Consider the following 15,183-nt stretch of genomic DNA (forward strand, 5'->3'; position numbering starts at 1 on the left):
GCTGGCACAGTCCTGGCATTAAAGAATTGAGTGTAAGAGATGGGATGTTATGATGAAATTGTATAAGGCATTGGTGAGGCCAAATTTGGAGTATTGTATGCAATTGAAAGATATCACTCAGATTGAAAGAGTGCAAAGATTTGCAACGACATTGCTAGGACTTAAGGAACTGTTACAGGAAAAGGTTAAACAGGCTTGGACTTTATTTTCTGCAGTGATTTTTTTTAAATGAGGGGATTTAAAATTATGAGGGGTATCATAGAGTAAATGTAAGCAGACCTTTTACACTGAAGTTGGGTGAGACAAGAATGAAAGAACATGGGTTAAGAGTGAAAGGGGAAATGTTTACAGGCAACATTAGGGTGAGCTTCACGCAGAACAGGAGAGGTTAGAACAAGTTGCCAGCTGAAGTGATTAATGCGGGCTCCATTTTGACATTTAAAAATAAATATATATACGTACATGGATGAGAAGGGTATGGATCTGGGTGCATTTCATTGGAAGAATAAATAGTTCAGCACAGTCTAGATGGGCTGAATGGCCTGTTTATGTGCTGTAATAGTCTATGGTTTTATGGTTCAAAAGACCGCAAATGCTGGAATAGAACACCACAGGCCCTTCAACTTATGATGCCTTGCTAGTCGATAATCTGGAATCTTGAATTCTTGAAGAACTCAGGTCAAGCAGCATCCATTGGGACAAATGGTGAAAGTCAATGTTTTGGATTGAGACCCTATCTCAAGACTCAACTTGAAATGTCAATCTACATCTTTTGCCTCCACAGATGCTGCTTGACCTGCCGTGTACTTCCAGCATTCTGAAATGTACATCCCGATTTAAGAGGCATGCAGTTGCAGAATCCCTGTCACTGTTTGCATGTGATGAGAAAGGCTGCCCTTGACACTTCTGAGGAGAGATTGGATTTTGTTGACATTTAGGTTTTATTCAAGCATGTACAAGAATTGAAGCCTGCCTACATTGCAGTCTGCCAGTTTTACACCAAAGGTTAGCCATCAGATGTCTTATTCTATGGTTTTTTGTTGCTGATTGAAGAGTGTTCACAAAATTTCCACTAGGCAAAACAACTTCTGGACGAAAATTCCCTAGAATGAAAGCAATGGAAAAAAAAATCTTCATCTTGTTTGCATATTCACTCACTTTTTGTTTGCCCTTTTCCCAACCACATTTTCACTCTTCCCACTTACCATCTTACCTCATGAACAAATTGGAGGAGGGTTCAATGTTTTAAAAGTCATGTGTAGTCTTATGAAAGCAAAATGTAAATTTTTCACAGTTGCCCTTTTTTTGTCAGAACAAAATTTCATTGGTGGAAATTAAAAGATTTTTCCACTTGCATCTATAAGGTTTCGTTTTACATTAAACCCAAATAATTCAAGTCATATCAAAAAAAGGCTTCATTCTATGACTTTCTGATTTGGTTAAATATTACTGGGCTAAGATGAGCAAGATAGGTAAAGCGGACAAACTGCAGATGCTGGAATTTAAAGTGAATAAAGAGAAGCTGGAGTGACTTCATGTGTCAGGCAGCATCCATAGAGAGAAGTGGTCAGTCAATGTCTCCTTGAGGTGGCTAAGTGGCAACTTTAATTTGCAAAAGATCTTGAGAAAATGTTGTAATATTATAGCTGTGGCAATAATTAAAGTCCTCCAATTGAATATTATCCACAGTTCTCACACTTTTTAAGCCATTCAGCCTATTAATTGCATGCTGGCTCTCAGTGCATTCCCATTGATTCCATTTACCTTTTTATTTCCTTGTAACCTGTTTTCTCTCACATAGAACCATAAAACCATAAAACACTACAGCACAGAAACAGGCCCCTTTGGTCCTTCCAGTCTGTCAAACTATTTTTTTGGCCTAGTCCCACTGACCTGCACCCAGTCCATAGCCCTCCATACATTTCCCATCCATGTACCTGTCCAAATTCTCCTTAAATGTTAAAACTGAGCCTGCATTCACCACATCAGCTGCCAGCTCATTCACATATTCTGTGAAGATGTTCCTCCTAAACTTTTCCCCTTTTACTCTGAACCTTTGTCCTCTGGTTTGTATCTCACCTACCCTCAGTGGAAAAAGCTTATCTACATTTACTCTGTCCATCCCCCTCATAATTTCACAAGATCACAAGATAAAGGAACAGAAGCAGGCCATTCGGCCCATCGAGTCTGGTCTGCAACTCCCCCTTGAGCTAAACCATTCTCACATCTAGTTCCAAATTCCTGCCTTGATACCCTGACTAATTAAATTCCTATCAATTTCCTCCTTAAACTTCCCCAATGATTGGGCCTCCACAGCTGTATGTGGCAACAAATTCCATAAATCCACAACCCTCTGGCTAAAGAAATTTCTCCTCATCTCTGTTTTAAATGGGTATCTTCTAATTCTAAGACTGTGCCATCTTGCCTTGGATTCATGAACCAAGGGAAATCTCTTATTCACATCTACTCTGTCCATTCCTTTCAGCATTCAAAATATTTCTATGAGATCCCCTCTCATTTTTCTATACTCCAATGAATAGAGTCCAAGAGCTGATCAACCTTCCTCATATGTTACCCCTTGCATTGCTGGAATCATCCTGGTAAATCTTCTCTGTACTCTCTCCAACATCATTATATCCCATCTAAGATAAGGGGCCCAAAACTGCACACAGTATTCCAAATGAGGTCTCACCAGTGCCCCATAGAGCCTCATCAACACCTTTTTCCTATTGAAATGAATGCTAACATAGTATTCGTTTTCTTTACTGCCGATCCAACCTGGTGGTTAATCTTTAGGTTATCCTGGCGGAGGACCCCTAAATCCCTTTGCACTTCCAAATTTTGAATTTTCTCCCCATCCAAATAATAATCTGCCTGTTTATTTCCTCTTCTAAAATGTACAACTATACATTTCTAAATATTGAATCTCATTTACCATTTCACTGCACTCTTGCAAGCTGTCCAAGTCTCTCTGCAACCTTTTGGTTTCTTCAACACTTCCTGTCCCACCATCTATCTTGGTGTCATCTGAAAACTTAGCAACAAAACCATTCAATCCATAATCTAAATTTTTTTGAAAATACTTTATTTTAATTTTGTGGACAAAATGTATCAAGAAATAACCATTACTTAAGTATATAAATTGAAATGTCAAAAAAAAAATCAATGGTACAAGTTGTCCATATCTCCAAAGAGTCCCATCCCCCTCCCCCCTAACAAAACCCCAAAATAAAAAGAAAGAAAAAGAAAACAGATAAGAAAAAAAAAGCAGGAAAAGGGAAGGAACTGTCGGGATCTGGTATCAGAGGATCTATTTTCTCAAATAGGGGAAAGAACCAGAACTTAGAGCTCAGGAACAGAATAAGCATCCCTAGATATTCAACCCCCCATTCTGTAAGTATACCTGCCATTTCTGCAAAAACATATTGTACTTCTTCCTTAGATTGTAAGTAATTTTCTCCGGGGGAACACAGCTATGCATTTCCACATTCCAGAGGGGAATCAGACTTCCAAGTAACCACAATATATTACTTGGCCATTTGGATTTTTAAAAATTCTAATTGGTAATTGGACAATCTCCTTTTGGATCTCATGTCCACAGTATTTCCTTGGAAAAACAATTCTGGACTTTGTGGCAATTGTTTCCCAATAATCTGATCTAATAAAATTCTTAAATGTTTCCAAAAGGTTTCACTTTAGAGCATGACCAAGTTTCTGTTTTTCTTCACCCCATCTAAAACATACATCCGATATATTAGAATTTTTGAAATTTTTGTAGTGTAAGATATAGCTGTCCTGACATAAATTGAACCAGTTCTTATCACCAATACTAATATTCAAGTCTGATTCCCATCTTTGTTTTGATTTATATAACTCCTGCTTGGAAGTGCCCAACTGAAAAAAATAATACATTACAGATGTAAACTTCCTTGTGTTCCCCTTTCAAATCAGAATCTCTGTTTCACAGCACTCTGGTAACATCATGGTCTGTCCTAATTCATCTCTGAAAAAATAGAAAGGGGTGTTTGGTTCGGTGCGGACTAGAAGGGCCTAATGGCCTGTTTCCGTGCTGTAATTGTTATGTTATGTTATGTTAAAAGTAGCAGAAGATTGTGTTGTTGAATATTATATTTATTTTTTAACTGTTCAAATTATATTAGTTGCTCTTGCAGATAACAATCTTCCACATACCTGATCTCTTTATGGGACCATGTATGTAGAATTTTATTATCCATTGTTAAATGAATTAATCTATTTTGAGTCAAGGGCATTTTTGGATATATTTTTCTTTTCGTTCCAATTAAATGATTAAATTTGTACTAAATATTCAAAATATGCTTTGTTAAAGGTGCTTCTTTTCCACCAGATATAGATTTAGTGTCCCATTTATATATGAGATCTTCTGCTATTCTCTCTCCGACTTTGTGCAGTTCAAATTCCACCCACAAAGGCTTGTCTCTTCCATCAAAGAGGGAAGTGACAAATTTCAACTGGGCCACCCAGTAGTAATATTTAAAATTTGGGAGTTGCAAACCCCCCCCCCCCCCCCCCCCACAATATGATATTTCCAAGTTAATTTTTCCATGGAGGCTCTGGCTAACTTCCAAGAAAGCTTCCTAACTAATTTATTGAAATTTTGAAAAAACTTCTGTGGTAATGGTATTGGAAGAGTCTGAAAGAGGTACGGTACACAAGGAATATATTAATTTTAGCACAATTAATGCTTCCAATCAAAGTTGTTTTCGGGAGAGCTATCCATTTATTTAAATCTTCTTCAATTTTCTTAAGTCAGGGAAGGTAGTTTGTTTTATATAAAATTTTCAAGTCATTTATCCGTTTTGATCCCCAAATACTTAATTGCATTCTCCGGCCTTCTAAATTGTGTATTTCTTTGACGGTTTGTGTAATTCCTATCAATTAATCTCACTTTTATTCCAATTTTATTTTATACCCAGAGACCCTCCTGTAGTCTTGCAGCTGTAAATGCAACTTTTGCAAAGATGTTTCTGGTTCTGTAAGATATTAATACATCATCTCCAAACAGACTGATTTTATGTTCATTTGGTCTACCCTGAATCCCAAGATGATGGACATCCTTGTCTGCTAGATCTGGACAGTGGAAATGCTAGAGATACTTGGCTATTTGTCACAACTCCGGCCTTATTTGCCAAAGCTTTGATTTGTATTTTATAGTCCATATTCAACAAAGAAATCGGACTCTATCTTTTCTTTGGGAATTACCATTATTATTGCTGTTGAGAAAGAGTCTGGCAAGGTATGTAATCCAACCACTTGATTTAGTACCTACATAAAGAAAGGCATTAACAAATCCTTAAATTATTTCTAAAATTCCAGTGGAAACCCATCCTTGCTGGGAGATCTATTAATGTGCAATATATTCAATGCCTTCTCTATTTCTGATTGAGTAAAAGACACATTGAGTTTCATCTGCTCTACCAAATCCAAATTTGGGAAAAACAGTTGTGACAAATAATCATTTATTTTATTAATGACTCCTTGAGATTCTGATTTGTCTAATTTGGAATAGAATAATTTGAAGGCCTCATTAATTTCCTGTGGCTTATAAGAGATTGTATTAATTGTTCTCGAGACCCGCTTCATTTTCATACCAAGATAGGACCTTGTGAGCTCTTTCCCCCACCTCATAGTACCTTTGTTTGGTTCTCATTATAATTTTCTCTATATTATAAGGTTTTAATGTATTATACTCGACCTTTTTATTAACTGCAGGCCCTTCTTCAAATAATGTGTCTTGTTCCAATTTACCTACTCCCCTCATGTATTTTTTTAAATTCTCAAAGTATAACTAATTATTTAACCCCTTAAATAAGCTTTTAAGGTGTCCCATATAATAAATTTTATTGGCAGTAGAATGACAGTTACTCTCACAGAGGATTCCATTATGTCTTCTTATAAATTCACAAAACTCGCATCTTCTCAACAACAATAGATTGAAATGCCATCTATATACCATGTCCTGCTATCAGGCATAACAATTGATATTAATAGAGGTGAATGATCTGACAAGACTCTCACCTTATACTCAATTTCCCTGACTCTATCCTGAAAATGCACTGATAGTAAAAATAAATCTATCCTGGAGTACGAATCATGTCTACTCGAGTAAAAGGAATAGTCTCTTTGTCTTGGATGTAATTTCCTCCAAGCATCCATTAAATTCAACTCTCTCATTGAAACTAAGGTGGCTTTAGCCATCCTTGACCTGGTCTCTGCTCTTGATGTTTTGCCCAGAACAGGATCCAGACAACAATTAAAATCCCCTGACACTATTATATTTTCATGTGCATATGCTAATTTAAAAGATTTTTAAAAATCCTTTCCTCAACTACATTTGAGGCATATCGATTTAACAGGGTCCAAAATTCAGAATATATCTGACAATGTATCTTCACATACCAGGTCAGTTGCAACATTCTAATACAACTGGAAGTTTCTTCTTTATTAAAATGGCCACTCCCCTTACTTTAGATTTGAAGGATGATGCTATAACCTGTCCCACCCAGTCCCTTTTTAATTTTTGATGTTCCTTATCAATTAAATGTGTTTCTTGAAGGAAGGAAAGGTCCACTTTCATTTTCTTAATACGCGAGAGTACTCGCTTCCTTTTCACAAGGTTGTTTAAATCATGAAGATTAATGGTAACAGACTTTACCACATTTACCATTATAACAGATTATCGTTATACTGATTTCTATTATCCTTCATCCTATCTATCCACACTCCCTCCCCCAGAGATTCAAATTTCCTTTTATTCCACTGCTGGATCCAAATCTGCCGGCAGTTCTATAGAAAAAGATCAAGTAGCAGAATATATAGAAATAAAAAGTATAGATATTTTCATATTTATAAAGAAGATCACAACAAAACTTAAATCCTCCATAAGTGTTGAGCGATAAACTCAAAACACTACCCAGCTTACTGTTGCACAAACACACCTCTAATGTGACAAAGACAAACCCAAACTCTGACCACCACTACCCCCCAACCCCCTGAAAATTTACATCAGACAAGTATTGTTTTTTTCCCCTTATTTACAAGAGGAATATTTCCACTATAATTACATTCAAAATGTAAGAATAACATCATTGCCATCTTCTAAGTTCTGTCAGCCTTCAAGACCGGCAGTTGATTAACAAAGTTTTAGCTCATTTTATATCTGTAAAAAATCTGATTTCACCATTTGGTTTTGTAATCTTCAAAATTCTTTATAGGGTTAAACTCTCATCTACATATCTAGATTGATGCCCTGATGTCCTGGTAGAAGAAAATATTTCCTCCTTCATATTCGAGCAGTGCCCCCCTTTCCTTTGCTCTGTTGGCTACTTTTCTTAGAATGTTCTCATGATCCTGAAATTGTAGATATTTAATCAACACGGAACTGGGCTTCTGGCCTAAAAGGGGCGGTGGCGGGGGGGGGGGGGGGGTGGTGCACGTGATCTGTACACTCTCTCTATTTCAATGTTGCCTTCCACTTTAATCCCATCCCAAAATTCTAGGTAGTCAGTCTTGAAAATACGTCATAGGGTCAGCACCTTCATTTCCTTTCTTAAGGCCTACAATTTTAACATTATTTCTCCTACTAAAATTTTCTAGGACATCAATATTGGCCCAATGACTTTTTCCTAGTCCCAAGGACTAACATCTTTATCCAAACTGGTTACCTTATCTATTACTTCTTCATATTTATCTTCAACATCATTAACGCTTTCACTTAGCGACTCTATAACCCCTTCCATCTTCGTTATTACTTTAAAAATATTATCAAGTTTCTTATTTGTATTTTTCTCCTTTCCATCCAAAGCTCTTAAAACGTCATCTATATTATATCTAGACTTAACTTTCTTTGCCTTTTTCTTCTCCGTTTCTATGGCAGCCTCTTCTGCTGAAGTTAATTCTTCCAAACTCTCATCGGAGTCGCCATTTTGTGACAACTCCTCTTCCTCAATTAATTCAGACTTTTGCAGTCAATCTGTTGAGCTGCACAGTTTCTTCCATTGACAACACCATTGACGTTGCAGCACTCACTGGAGCTAGGAAGTGATGTTTCTAATTGGGTGGTAAGGTAAACTTCATCCCCAGGATTCTTGATGTATGAGGGCCTTTGCTCCCTCATATCTTCCCTCTGCCGACGTGGTCTAGAGGTATCTCCTTCTTATTTGAACCCATTAATAAGTAGGTTCAGATACTGTTTAGACAAAAAGAGTCATAAAAATTAATATGTTAAACCTCTTTTTGTTTTAACAGATTTTGGGAGGGCTAAGAGTTCATGTCTAATCTATCACGTGGCTTTCCTCAATCTAAATTATCAATATACATTATAAAAAGAAGCAGCCCCAACACCGACCACTACAGAACTCCACTATTAACCGGAAACTGACCAGAACAGGATTCCTTTATTCCTACCCTTTGATTTCTGCCCATCAACCAATGCTCCACCCAATCCAATATCCTTCCTATAATTCCATGGGCTTTCATCTTATTCAGCAGCCTCTTATGTGGCACCTTATCAAAAGCCTTTTGAAAATCCAAATACACAATATCCACAGCCTCTCCCTTGATCATCCTATTTGAGATTTCCTCAAAAAAATCCAATAGGTTGGTAAGGCAGGATCTTCCCTTCATGAAACCATGCTGGATTGGACCTCTCATGCCATACACCTCAAGGTATTTCATATCCTCACCTTTGAAGATCAACTCCAATAACTGATGTCAGACTAATAAACCTGTAATTTCCTTTTTTCTGCCTCTCTCCTTTCTTAAACAGCGGAACTACATTTGCAACCTTCCAATCCTATGGAACCATGCCAGAGTCTATTTTAAATACCTCTATCAAATCTCTCCTCATTCTTCTACGCTCAAGGGAATAAAGTCCAAATCTGTTTAACCTTTCCCTGTAACTCAATTCCTGAAGTCCAGGCAACATCCTAGTAAATCTTCTCTGCACTCTTTCTATCTTATTGATATCTTTACTGTAGTTAGGTGACCAAAACTGCACCCAATACTCCAAAATTGGCCACACCAATATCTTACACAATTTTACCATAACATCCCAACTCCTTTGATTTACGAAGGCCAATATGGCAAAAGCTCTCCTTACAACCCTATCCACCTGTGACACCACTCTCAGGGAATTATGTATCTGTATTTCCAGATCCCTCTGTTCTACTGCACTCCTCAGTACCCTACCATTTACTGAGTATGTCCTTTCTTGGTTTTTCCTTCCATAATGCAACACCTCACACTTGTCAGCATTAAATTCCATCTGCCTTTTTTCAGCCCATTTTTCTAGCTGGTCCAGCTCCCTCTGCAAGCTCTGAAAATCTTCTTTGCTGCCCATAATGCCTCCATTCTTAGTATCATCTGAAAACTTGCTGATCCAATTTACCACATTATCATTGAGAACATTGATATAGATGAAAAACAACAATGGTCCCAGCACCGATCCCTGAAGCACACCACTAGTCACAGTCTGAGAAGCAATCATCCACCACTTATGCTCTGGCTTCTCCCGTCTAGCCATCGTCGAAGCCAGTTCACTACTTACCATAAAAACCTAGTGTCTGAACCCATGTGGGACTTGGTCAAAGGCCTGTCTAAAGTCCATGTAGACAACATCCACAGATTTCCCTTTGTCAACTTTCCTGATAACCTCCTCGAAAAACTCTATACGATTGGTTAAACATGACCTACCACACACAAAGCCATGTTGACTATCCCTAATCAGTTTCTAGCTATCCAAATAATTATATATCTGATCTCTTGGAACACCATCCAATAATTTACTTACTACTGACCTCAGGCTCATTGACGTATAATTTCCAGGGTTACTTTTAGAGCCTTTTTTAAAACCACAGAACAACATGAGCTGCCCTCCAATCCTCTAACACCACACCGTGGCTAGGGATATTTTAAATATTTCTGCTAGAGCTCCTGCCATTTCTATATTAGCCTCTCTTAAGGTCTGAGGGAATATTTTGTCGGCCACACTTCCTCCTCTTTAATCTGTATAGGTTCCATGACCACATTACTTGTTTTCCTTACTTCCCACGACTCTGTGCCTGTTGATGGAAAAAAATGAAGATCTCCCCCATCTCTTCTGGCTCCATATAAAGCCGACTACTCTGATATTCAAGAGGTCAAATTTTGTTTCTTGCTATCCTTTTGCTCTTAATATGCTTGTAGAAACCCTTAGGATTTTGCTTCACATTGTTGGCCAAACCAACCTCATGTCTTATTTTTAACCTTCCTGGTTTCTTTCTTGAGGTTTTTCTTGCATTTTTTATACTTCTCAAGTGCTTCATTTGCTCCATGTTGCCTATACCTGCTATACACCTCTATCTTCTTCTAAACCAGATCCCCAATATCCCTCAAAAAACAACATTCCCTATGTCTGATAACCTTGCCTTTAATCCTGACAGGAACGGACAAACTCTGTACAGGGTTACTCTCAGAATGTCACCTTTGAAGGTCCTCCACTTACCTCACACATCCTTGCCCAAAAACAACATCCCAATCCATGCATTCGAGATCCTTTCTCATTTCCTCAAAATCTGCTTTTCTCCAATTCAGAATCTCAACCTGAAGCCCAGGCCTATCTTTCTCCATAATTAACAAAACTAATGGCATTATGATCACTGGACACAAAATGATCCCACGTACGTACTTTTTGTTCACCCTTGCAATTTTGTGTGTTCACTCAGTCCAGTTTTCCAGAGTATCCACTGAAGTTACTGTACTGACAATAACCACACCAACAGTGTGAGTATAAGACAGCTTTAATAAATAAATATGTACACTAATAGGTCTTGTCTCTCTGCAAGACGAACTTGGAAGGCTAGACTGTAGCTCTGGACTGCTTTATAGACAAGGTCACCGGGATGACCCCTGGTGACCTAGTAGTGTAATTACATATCACCACAGTTACGGCAAGATATTATGGAAACCACATAGATATATAATTAAATTGCTGGAAGCCAGTCAGATGAAACACCTACATTCAATTACAATGGCCATACACTCCACTCTAGATCCTGGGTTATTTTCTCAGGCAAGAAAGAAATATCTGAGTTGAAGAATGGAGAGCGAAGAGGACAAAAGCAAAAATATCAAATAACTACTTGAACAGAACTGTAAAGGGTTAACATGCAAACAAATTCTGCAAGCAGCCAGTAGATGTTGACATATTTCATGCTGTCTCCTCATAACATCTTGCTTCAAGGTTATTGCCAGCTCTCTCTGCATGTTTGAGATAAACAGTCAGTTTTGATTTTCTTTATGAAATGGAAAGAGTTAGATTTTTTACAAGTTTTATTGACTGTTTAATCATTTAATTGTTTAATCACTGTTTTAGTACCGTAAAACAAAGTTTTTTTTAAAAAACGGCTTGTAATAATGTAGTAACTGATATAATGTTTAGTAATCCATGGAAAACTCAACTTAACTTTAATATGGATTTCACACAGCAGTTGGAAAAAATGTGTAATTTATTTTACCGAGACCCAGGGACAGGGTCATTTTCATATGATTGTACTTAACTCTTCATTGGAAGAAATTCAAATTGATTTTACTTGCAAGCTGGAAGAATGCCAGGATGGTAAATGTACAAACACATCAAGGTCCATACCTGAGGATTACCTGATCAAACATGGGAATAAATATCTCCAATCACCTGACACAGCACGAGGACATTGAAGCAATGGTCAAGAGAGTGTAATAATACCTTTCTCAGATGATTAAGGAAGTTCTGCATGTCCCACTTGACCCTCAGTGACTTCGTCAGGTACACCATCAAAAGCATACTGGCTGAATGCTTCATAGCAGAGTATGGAAGCTACTCTGTTAAAGATTAGAAGAAATTGCAGAAGGTAGTGAGCACACCTCAGATGACACAAACTTCCCTTCCCTCCATGGACTCTATCTACATCTCCTGGTGCCTAAGAAAGATAGCTGGCATATTGAAGGATCCATCACACCCCAGACACTCTCTCTCTCTCTTTTCCTTGGGATGAAAGTGGCTTTATAACAGTTTTTTTCCTCCCCAGTCATCAGGCTCGTGAATGAACTCCATAACAGTGCTCTCATTCTGCCCCTGCTTTGTTCTTTCAGATCTTTTGCTGTCTTCCACTAATCTAAATTGTGCTCCTCATTATAAGATTTGGCACTCCTGTGATAGTCTGTTTGCTGGAGAACCCTTCTCAATGCACTAAATATTTTGTGACAAACATCAACATAAATGATGGTAAAATGGAAACAAAAGTCAAGAAGACTGAGAAACAGCAGTTCCATTGAACACTGGTTGGAGGTGTGAGAGATGAGAAAAACTGATATTGCAATATGAACATGAAGAAAATAAAATTGATACATAAGTAAATGAATGAAGCCAGTACAAACAACATGAGACATGGATATTAGAAGGCAGGAAGCTGACAATGTCTGAGTAAGATAAGAATCTCCTAGCCCTTCAGACAGAAGCAGCAAGTTCACTGAATGAAGGAGATAAGGACAGACAATTGATGATAGAAGTAGAGTTAGTCTGAACGAGATAAGGGTCTCCAAGCCCCAGATAGAATTAGCAAGGCTTGCATAAATAATTAGAAAACCTTAGACAGTATTAGCAAGTTCTACATATATAATTAGTAAGCCATACACAGATTTATCAAGTTATGCCAATTTAACTAGTAAACCCTAGACAGGATTAGTGAACTCTGCATATGAAGGGACTGTAGGTAGCTCAGAGAGTTGGAAAGGTGTGAATGGGGCCAAGGGCAAGGTTGTGAATAAGGACAATGGGGATAATGACATGAGAAGACACCGACAGGATACCCCCGGTCCTCCAAGTCCACTGAAACTGCACGAAGGCAGGAAGGATTGCCTATGCCAAACCCATCCAGGGGACAGAAGAATGTAAGGGGGAGGGTATTCTGATACTGAAATTCACTGTATAAAAGTTGGGCGAGCCCCAATGTATGTGTGTATTCCCAGGGTAAGGGGAAGCACCCAACTTTGCATTGTTGTTGTAATAAATGTTCTTTGTTCTCAATTTTTGTCTCGAGCAATTTTTTTAAAGGTACTTCTATTTCTAACAAATGGGGGCTCATCCGGGATCACACTCCCTCCACTGACAGAGTGCCCGACGATGGGAGTAGGTGCACCCCAGCTGATTCAGCTGGACTCACGGACGACGGGTGGCTGGTCAGTGGAAGAAGCGAGTGATATCCGAGAAGAGGCATTGAGAACAAACGACGGAAGGACGTTAAGGAAGCGCGCTAGAGCATTGCTACTGGAACCTGGTAAGAGGAATTTTACTTGCCTATCAGTATGGGAAGTGTGGGTAGCAAGGAAGAGAGTCCTGGTAAAGGATGCGAGAATCAGATAACTACGTACAGCCCGCTTGGGTTGATGTTATCTGAGTGGGGCATGGGAAGGACCCATGGAAAGGACAAACTGACCATGGTCAAGTATTGTTGTATAGAATGGGTTAAAAGCCCGATTAAAGGGAGCTCCGTGTACTGGCCAAAGCTCGGATCCGAGGATGACTGGATGTGTCAAGCTTTGAACATCTGGCTCTATCAAAACCAGAGAGATAATCTTGAGAGCAGGGAATATGCAGCCTGCTGGCTCAGGGGATCGTGTGATCAATTGGTTTTGAATGAAAAAGAATACAAGGACAAGAGAGAGGAGGAACCTTTTGTCCCTGAACCACAAGGGTGGGATGTGCTACATTCCCTCCCTCCACCTTATGTTCCTCCTATGCCAGCTCCTATCTTTCCTCCCCCTCCTATAACCTACCCTTCTGCACCTCCCCCTCCTCCCCCACCACTAGAGAAAAGAGAAGAGAGCAGGAGTGGTATGATGACTCACTCACAAAGCACTCAATTACCACCTCCGTTGACAGGAGAGAGAGGTAACTTAAATTTAGAACAGTGTGAGACTCTTCAGGAAGAAAGGGCAGAACCCTCCAATTCATTTCCCAGGGAGCAGGAATCCAGACCTAATAAGCCAGAAACCAACTGGATGCGACCCCTGCGGGAAGTTCCTGTGGGAGAGGGTCTCGGTTTCGTAAATGTGCCCCTGACCAGTACTGAAGTGCGTAACTTTAAGAAAGAACTGACCTCCCTGATAGAAGATCCCCAGGGATGTGCCGAACAGTTAGACCAATTTTTGGGACCAAATCTATATACTTGGGAGGAGTTAACATCTATCTTTAAGACTCTGTTTACTTTGGATGAGCGTGGAATGATCCGCCAGGCAGGGATTAGAGTCTGGGATAGGGATCACCAAGGAGGACCAGATGCGGTACCTGGAGAAACTAAATTCCCCTTGGCTAGACCTAATTGGGATAAAAATACCAATGATGGTCGGGTATTGATGGAAGAATACAGGGTTAATTTGATAAGAGGAATCAAGGTATCTGTCCCAAAGGGACAGAATTTCAAGAAAGCCTTTGAGGTTCCCCAAGGTCCCGAGGAGACCCCCTCCGCATATCTGAATAGATTGCGCACGGCAATACAGCAATATGGGGGTCTCGACATAGAATCCCCAGCAGGGGAACAATTGGTACTAACGGGTTTTGTTACCAACTCAGCCCCAGACATTAGAAGAAAATTACAAAAGACGGAAAATTGGCATGAGCAAGGACTTACCCAGCTACTACAGATTGCACAGAAAGCATTTGTCCAGAGGTCTGAAGATAAGCAGAAAGGGAAGGCGAAAATTTTAATGCAAGCAGTCAGAGAGGTAGTAGATGAGCAACATGAAAAAGGTAGGGACTGTGTGCCAGCTCCTGCACGCGGTGAGGGGAGCCATGGGTGGGTAAGTGGGAACCCCAGTAGATGGAGGAGTAGAGGAGGATTCCGGGGATGACGACCCTTCCCGGGGCACCCTAGAAACCCAGGTAGAGATTAGGAAACAGGAGCATTTGTCTGTTTCCATTGTAAAAAGGAAGGACACTTTAAAAAGGATTGCCCACTGCGAGCCAGGGACACGCGATCCTATGCCCTGATGGAAGCAGATTATGAATAGGGGGGTCACGGTTCTCAGTCAATACACACCGTGGGGCTGCACAGAGAACCATTAGTAAATTTATGCATAGGACCCCACAGTGACAACATGATATTTTTAGTTGATTCTGGGGCAGCCCGA

At 39.3% G+C, this 15,183-nt stretch overlaps 1 long non-coding RNA gene across 3 annotated transcripts; it reads right to left on the minus strand.

Annotated features, from left to right (window-relative positions):
* Positions 1–938: 938 nt before the first annotated feature.
* Positions 939–8,219, minus strand: LOC138756307 (uncharacterized). 3 transcript variants are annotated; one of them, XR_011352968.1, is made up of 3 exons: positions 8,068–8,219; positions 2,936–3,034; positions 939–1,103 (listed from the first exon to the last, which is right to left on the minus strand). It is a non-coding gene; the product is annotated as an uncharacterized lncRNA (long non-coding RNA). The 3 variants fall into 3 exon arrangements; XR_011352966.1 differs by lacking the exon at positions 8,068–8,219 and adding an exon at positions 3,916–4,490 and having other exon boundaries at positions 2,936–3,027; XR_011352967.1 differs by lacking the exon at positions 8,068–8,219 and adding an exon at positions 3,916–4,490.
* Between the last annotated feature and the right edge of the window lie 6,964 nt (positions 8,220–15,183).

The sequence above is a fragment of the Narcine bancroftii genome, chromosome 3 (genome assembly GCF_036971445.1).
Source record: "Narcine bancroftii isolate sNarBan1 chromosome 3, sNarBan1.hap1, whole genome shotgun sequence".
In the NCBI taxonomy this organism is placed as follows: domain Eukaryota; kingdom Metazoa; phylum Chordata; class Chondrichthyes; order Torpediniformes; family Narcinidae; genus Narcine; species Narcine bancroftii.